At 38.7% G+C, this 7,644-nt stretch overlaps 1 long non-coding RNA gene across 1 annotated transcript; it reads left to right on the top strand.

Moving 5' to 3' along the window:
• Positions 1-846: 846 nt before the first annotated feature.
• LOC134203322 (uncharacterized) lies at positions 847-2,002 on the top strand. Its single transcript, XR_009977573.1, has 2 exons — positions 847-1,542; positions 1,609-2,002. It is a non-coding gene; the product is annotated as an uncharacterized LOC134203322 (long non-coding RNA).
• Positions 2,003-7,644: the final 5,642 nt, after the last annotated feature.

The following is a 7,644-nucleotide window of genomic DNA, read 5'->3' as shown; positions in this document are numbered from 1 at the left end:
AATCCCGACGCTATCTCATGGAACGTCTCATAGCTCATTTTCGCATTTCATCCTGCTCAATTGTCCAAAAATACAATGCTTACAAGCCGAGAACGGAAGGCGGCCCTTTGTTGGGGTTATGTGGTTCGGCGCAATTTATTTGGGCACGTTATCCTCCCCCATGTGATCTTCGTTGCGAAACTTTCCCAAGCCTCTGCTTTGCAGCCCACCACGCACGGTGGGGTAGACGGTCACCAACCGGCAGCTTCGTACACGGAAACATTATACCTGCACTGTTGTAGCCAGCCGAGTCAGATGTGTAGCAATGTAGCATCCAGTAGGTAACAGATGAGCTATACTTTCACAATAATTATGATTATGAATGGTTTTTATTACGGTCCTGTGTGTATGTATCTATGGGGAAAAATCCCGCCGTAAACTCTGCTGGGTAAGTGATTATGAGAAGTAGGTGAGCGGTTGGAAGGTGAGTTTAAATTTATGGACCATTATCACCAGGCTAAGGCTAGCCGAGCCGCCATGCATGTGATTGTGGAAATTTTATACAATACAACACCAAAAGTAGTTTTTTTTTAATATTTCATAACAGGATAAATAATGGGGAATATAGAGTTAAGATCAAAACACTTTTATTTCCCCCCTTTTTTAAATTGAATACAATTAATGTATATACAACAACACTGACACGGATTCGAAAACCAATTGAGCAATAATCTTTACAACTTTTACTGTTTTCTACATTTATCTACCATCCATTGTCACGATCCAGGGGTGTAAATTCGAAACAACAAGTAACCATCATCATGACAGAAGATAATCCCCATCGTCATCCAATAGAGCCACTCTTAGGGCCGATGTCCACGTAGCGGTTTTGAACTTGCGTGCACGCGGCGTCCACGCATTTGCGGTAGGAAGTACCCAACATCACATAGAATCATGCACACGCACTTGCGTTAACGCGGCGTCGACTCGCGTCTCATTTGCGGCGAAAGCTACCGCAAAGTCACCGCTTTTCCCCACAGGAACGCAGCGTGCACGCGAGTATTTTTTTGACATTTCTCTATTCTTTTTCTTTCCAACAAGATTTCTAGTGGGAAAATCTGCAGAAAGAATCTGTCAGAGCGAAATCAAAACAAACAAAAATACTTCGCTAATCAGTTCATTTTGGTTTCGCAAATTAGTTTGCAAATAACAAAACGTTTCAAATCTAACTTCTTTAAATAATAGTGCTAGTAATAGTTCGGAGCAGCAAGTGTTTCTTTCGCTCCTATGTTAATACCAGCCGTGATCAACACACCTTTGGAAAGAAGTGACAAGCAAACATCCCAGGCTGGCGAATAGTGTTAAAGTCAACAGAAATATGTGCGCGATAGTGACGTTGATTGTACCAACTTTATCAGAATAAATTGATTTCCGAACAGACGGCGATGTGACAGTTTTGGGCTGAATGACGGAGCAGGCAAAATACAACCAACAAAGTGTATTCCGCGGGACCCTGTATAAACCAAGGCAGGCGATACCAGTTCCATGGGAAGAATAATAAATGTAAGTTCGATACCGAGATTCCTATATGTTAGCTTTTCTATTGCTAATAGATAAACATGTTTTTAGGAATGTTGACGTAAGGATGTCGTCAAACAATGTGGATTGCAATTGCAAAAAGAAACGGGACCACATTATGAGATGATGGCGAGCCACAGTAAGACTCCGGGATCAGTGCGACTCTTCTAGTGTTGTGGGCAACGCTATTGCGATACGTCCGTATTGCAGTGGAGTGAAAATCGGCTGCAGTATCTGACCAAAACGTTTAATAAATTTTTATTCCAGAACAAAATGATTCGTCCCTATTTAGCTGATAAATTAAATTAATAAAGAATCGTACCCCAAAGACAACATATGATGGATTCAAGATAAGAACAATTAAATGTCTGGATCCACAATTATTCAAGATTAATCTACCCCTATGAAGTAATAAATTTAAGTTGGAAATAAAGAATAAAGAACATTATGAAATTATAACAATAATTATTTATTATAATTGTAGAAAATATATTGGGATAAAGCAAAGCAATGTCAAATTTTTGCCTCTCTGTATTGAAAACGTGTTTTCGGATTGTGTGGCATGATTTCAATTTCACAGCTCAACAATTAATTTCGGAAGTTCGAACTTTTCATTTTAGAAGTAGATAATGGGTGACTTTTAAATCGACAGTTAATTGATTTTTCTATACTCTCTACTAGATAGTATCAATGGAACTTTTTATTTTGGGATAATACTGAGTTACTTGCTCTAGTCTTGCGTCATATAGGTATGTAAAAGCTAATGGCATGTTTTTAATAGCATTACCCATTGATTCTTGTTTGGGGGCAATGAGCTTCATTCAAATCAAAACCAAACTTTTAAATTTGTAATTCTTTAAATATTTCACGTTTGATGTTATCGATTCATATTGGAACAGAATGGAAACTGACAACAGCTAGCAGGTGGATGACATTTGGCGTGACAGATTGGTTTGACGTTAGAAGTTTTGCGGCAAATTACCGCTTGTCGTGTGCATTCATAGCCTGATTCAACGCCGAGTAACGCTGCGTCAATGCAGCTTGAAAAACCGCTACGTGGACATCGGCCCTTATCGTTCCAAGCGTCTGCCACTATCTTCGTTATTCCAATGCAGCAAAAAAAAAGTCGTGCCACGATTGTCTTGACAATGCATCAAAGAGGGGAAAAAATGTGACAAAGCATCACAAGATGACACCGCGTGCACCAGTTCCACTACCGACCGCCGCGCGACCGACCCATTAGGTATAGTGTGTCAGAACGGACAGACCGTCAGAATGTGGTGCAATATTTAATTCCGACATCAACAGTTCCACAGTCAGTCAGCAGCACCATGACTATTCCGACCGTGATGGTCCAGTTGGTGGAAATAGTTTTTCCCATGTTTCCCTTCGTTCGTCCTTTTGCCACTTCTGTGCTTTCCGCTTGGGGTGGTGGTTGCTTTTGTTCATTTGATTCAATGTTCAGTAGTGGTGAATGATATGTGGGTCTAATGATTATCGCAACGCAGTAGGTACGGGGTTGCGAGCTGATTTCTGTTCCATTGGGCACAATCAGAAAAGGGATTCAATATATATATGTATATAATAATCAATGATCCATATCATAAATAGTAGCGTGAGTGTACATCTCTTCGATTCTAACAAACACATGAAAAGTGAAAAGCTTGTAGGTAAAAAACACTTTTTCAAAACAGTGACATTCATCTATATAATCAAATCGTCCCGACCGACTGAATTAGCTCTCAACTACTAAATAGGCCGATACAAATATTACATTTATTTTAAGTCCGAGATCTCTTAGAAGGTACGAGGGGGTGGGGGATAAAAAATAAAGAGAAAAAAAATCTAAAATGAAAAAAAAAATTAAAAAATATTTGAAATTGTGCTTTAAATAAGAATAGAAAGCAATAAGAAACATAGCGTTCCACAAAAAATCCAAATTCTCCATGGAAAAATACTCATTTTTTCAGAGTATAAAAATTGAATCATTTTCATAAATCAATTACTACAATGACGTTATGGATACCGGGCTAATGCAGCAAACATGCCGTGGGTCAGTTCTTGCGCGGATATTGCTGATTGGGCGCTTTCCGTTAGTTAGTGAAAGGGACCGTTTAGGTGGTCTTCGCTTGCAGGTGACGGGTGGTATTGAGACTCCAAATGTTTTTGAATTGCCTTGTTAGTACCCCTAAAGTATTGCTTTATTGTGGATCAGGGGATCAGTACTAGTTTAAGAATTTCAATATTAGTGGGTACAGTAGGAACTTTTCCACTTTTCCATTAGTATCATGAGAAGGAAGACATTCTTCTAAATGAGCTCTAAGATAAATTTATATTAGTTTGAAAACAAAAGTGCTAAGTGGTTTTTCCATCATGCTTTTTTGTAATGTTTTTATTGTATTTTCTAGGTATATTAGAAGCGACAGAATATCGACAAATGTATAAGGATTATAATCAGTGCTTTTTAAGGAAAAGGAAATCTGCAACCAGACACCTGGGTGAGACGATAGCCCGGAAGTGTCAACGTACATATTCACATGTAAGTTTTCACAACATAGTAAATTAATGTCCAAGTCGGGTGGTTTAATCCCCGGAAATAGGCAATTAACTTTGATTGAAATGTATTTGTTGATAACAGATGATTGCCAATGTTTTCCAATGAATCAAGATCTACATTGATTAAAATATGTAAATATTTTCTACCTCTTGAATGTCAAAAAGACAACCAATCGGCCGCCATTATCGAGCGCAAAATACTGGATATAGGACCAACGTAAAAGATCTCCATCCAGGACGGCTGCTCGCTTTAGCCCTGACATGGGCCCCGGTCATATACATATACTACGTTTATTTTTTTGCTGAAGTTTCATCGCCACGAACCCCTTGGGTGTCTTTTTTTATTTTTTCTTGAGCAAGGGTAAACGGAAATCAGCAACCAGAAACCTGAGGAGGTAACTCAGGTAGTGTGGGTATGGGTATGTCATGTAACTCTTACCCGACCCACTAAAACCAAAACCCTTTCGCCAGTCCGTACCCCGGCCCGCAATTAAGCAATACATCAGGAGGGGGGACTATTGAGAACGCTCACGCCTATGCTAACGCACTTGACGCTAATACACACAACATCGACTTCAAGGGTGGTAACCTCACCACCCGTCGATCGCAAGCTGTTATAGTAACCTAGCTGTCCGTATCATAATCTCACGTTGGAGACGAGCACCTCGACAACAACCACCGCGCATGAACCGCAATGACCTCTATATCTACATACTGAGGTCCCCGCAGCCCACCCGCGACATGTTGGTTGTCGGGGTGAGCAAGGTGTTCACTGCATCACAGGTGCCCTTACTGCACTTGTTGGTTTTGTGAAGCCCGCTGACATGCATAATCGACGTGGCTCGTAAAAATGAGCTTATCGTCGATCATCACGCCCAGATGCTTAAGAGAGTTAACTGTGCAGGTCCCTACTCTTATCCTCGCTTGCTGCAATCAATGGCGGTTATGCACCACCACGACTTCCGTCTTGTGGTGTGCAAGGGACAACCGCCTCGAGTTGAGCCATACTCTTCAGGAGCACAAGTATAGCTGGACCCGGTGATCATGATCTAAGGTAAAATCAAACTAAAAAAATGAAAAAGTAATCAGAATGATAAAATTTAAAAGAAAGTAATAAAAATAATTAACTTCCGCTTCACATTATTCCAATTACTCCAAGAATAATGTACTATCTGTGTTTTCTCGTTTTATAAAACGTTTCCTAATGTTATACTTTTATACTTTCATACTGGAAAACCCAAAACCTCTCGTGGAACATATGAGAGTTCTTTGTTTTTCATAAGTATGTGACCAACTAACCATCCTTCTCGTAGACGGGCTTGGTAGTCATATGCTTACTGATTCTGCCTCATATGCAGGAGGTCGTGGGTTCAATCCCAGGTCCGTTCCATTCTCCTAGTTTGAATCTTTCTCTATATTTATCATGTTCTAGCAATTGCTAGAACTGGAAATGGACTTTCATACCGTTTCCATTCTCTATCCTACACCTTCAACTCGACTATTCTAGCAGTAGCTGGCTACAGCGTTGTTGATTTCCGAGAGATTCGGCGAGTGGCGCTGATATTTTATCGGTGTATGAAACAACCACACAAATCATTGTGTAGGAACAATTATTGAACGTTAGCACTAACCGAGTGAACCAAATTTAGACGAGTTAGGACATCTCCGTTCTGTCATGGTAACAGAGTGAACAGCCACGTTTCTATCCTCGATTCACAAGTTTAATGACCGACGCAATGCGTGAATATTGGCATGAAGAATTAGTACCCGATAATTTTCAGAGATGAGAGCTGATTGAGTCCAGATTGATTGTGTGTCGAACAAATTCGTTTAGAGTCAAACATTTGAGAGAGTCTAAACGATATTTGTAAACAAAATAATGCATCACCTCACTTGTTTGAACTTTAACAAATCGATAGCGATAGAAATTTTCCCTTGAGATTTGTTTCGATTCCCGAATTATGAAATTCTGTAATTCGGGAAACTGAAAAATGACATTCTGAAAATTAAAAGCTTCTCAGTAATGATAATCACTGGTGCTTTCCTGAGAGTGCTTTCCAATAAGATAAATAAAACATCTGTCAAAAACTTTCCTACGTCTGTCAAAAGTAATCTAGCAAAGCCGAGTTTCTCTAGAACTATAACCGTAATTTTGCAATTTAATTTGGTTTTGGTAAGAATATAATGTTTTTAATTGTGTTTGTAAGCTTTTTTGCAAGAAAATTATTTTTTAGTTAATCATAACATGGAACGTTCTTTCGGTAACCTCAGTGTTAAATAATTTATTTATATTTTAACTTTGGCCTTGACTTTCTAAATTGATTAAGACGTTATTTTCCTGGTTTGCTTGCTATATTAACGGTGAAATTTTATCAAGAGAAATGAAAACCGTGTATACACACGCTATTACAAAATTCGTTTGACCATTTTCGCGTGTTATTCTTGATTCATTCATTTTACCGTGGATGTGTTGCCTGCTCAACTGTTTGATAGACCGAAACGCCTTGCTTTTGTCATATCATATAGACGAATCCAAGTAAAAATAAGAATAAGACACATACTTCAGCGTACATGATTCTGATTTTAATTTCAACTTGTCTAGAATTTATTATAAGCATTTTAAAATGATCTTCCTATGTTGTGCTGTAGGATCTGTTACACCGTCATGTGTCTTCCTCTTATTTTTACTTGGATTCGTCTATATGGTATAGGGTAAACTGATGTCAATGTTCATACAGCCGATTTATACTGGGAACAATATGTATGAAGTTTCATATAAAGATACATTTTATCAAATGATGAAGCTCATAGTATTAATTGCGAATAATATTACAACGCTTTCCAAACAACATAGATAAAAAGCCCTAATCTCTGTTCATTGCATTCGTATTAAATTACAAAAAACCTGCTGTAGGTTTTCGTTGCAGGCTAATGTACTTCGGAACTGCCTCTACAATCTCCTTGGTTCTCGAGTAAACACAAATTTAACTGAAATTCGATAGTTGCAACCTGGGACGGGACTTGCAAAGAGGAAAAAATGTAACTTCATCTGCAACCAGCAAGCGCTGTCACGAATTGTCAGATGCAACCAGCACCTTTTTGTGTGAAAGTATTGGTATCCCTCAAAAAGTATTCCGAATGATTTTGTTTTACGAGTACTTTTTCACTTTGAAAAGTATTCTAGAAAAGCCGGACAGCTTAATATTGAACTGTTATGAATACGTGTTTTATTTCCGACAGGAAAATCTTTATAAAAATAAGTTTACAAATCCGTAAATCACAAACACTTTTATTGTGCTCAGAAGATTCTACCCGGGATTTAGGTGGAACACTCAAGGAAACAGTTGAGAATCGATGATCAACTGTGATGAAAAGAAGAACAAGTGTCAAAACAAGGGAAAAGAAGCCGTCTTTGCAGGTCTCGTCTCAGGTTGCAACAGTTTTGCAGTTATCAGACCGCATAACTTCAAACTGATGTCAAAGTCAATGACAGCTGCATTGCGCTGCACATTTTGATGCACTTTTATTGCA

This window comes from Armigeres subalbatus, unplaced genomic scaffold (assembly GCF_024139115.2).
Source record: "Armigeres subalbatus isolate Guangzhou_Male unplaced genomic scaffold, GZ_Asu_2 Contig178, whole genome shotgun sequence".
Lineage (NCBI taxonomy): Eukaryota > Metazoa > Arthropoda > Insecta > Diptera > Culicidae > Armigeres > Armigeres subalbatus.
This window is presented reverse-complemented; position numbering and strand designations above follow the sequence as displayed.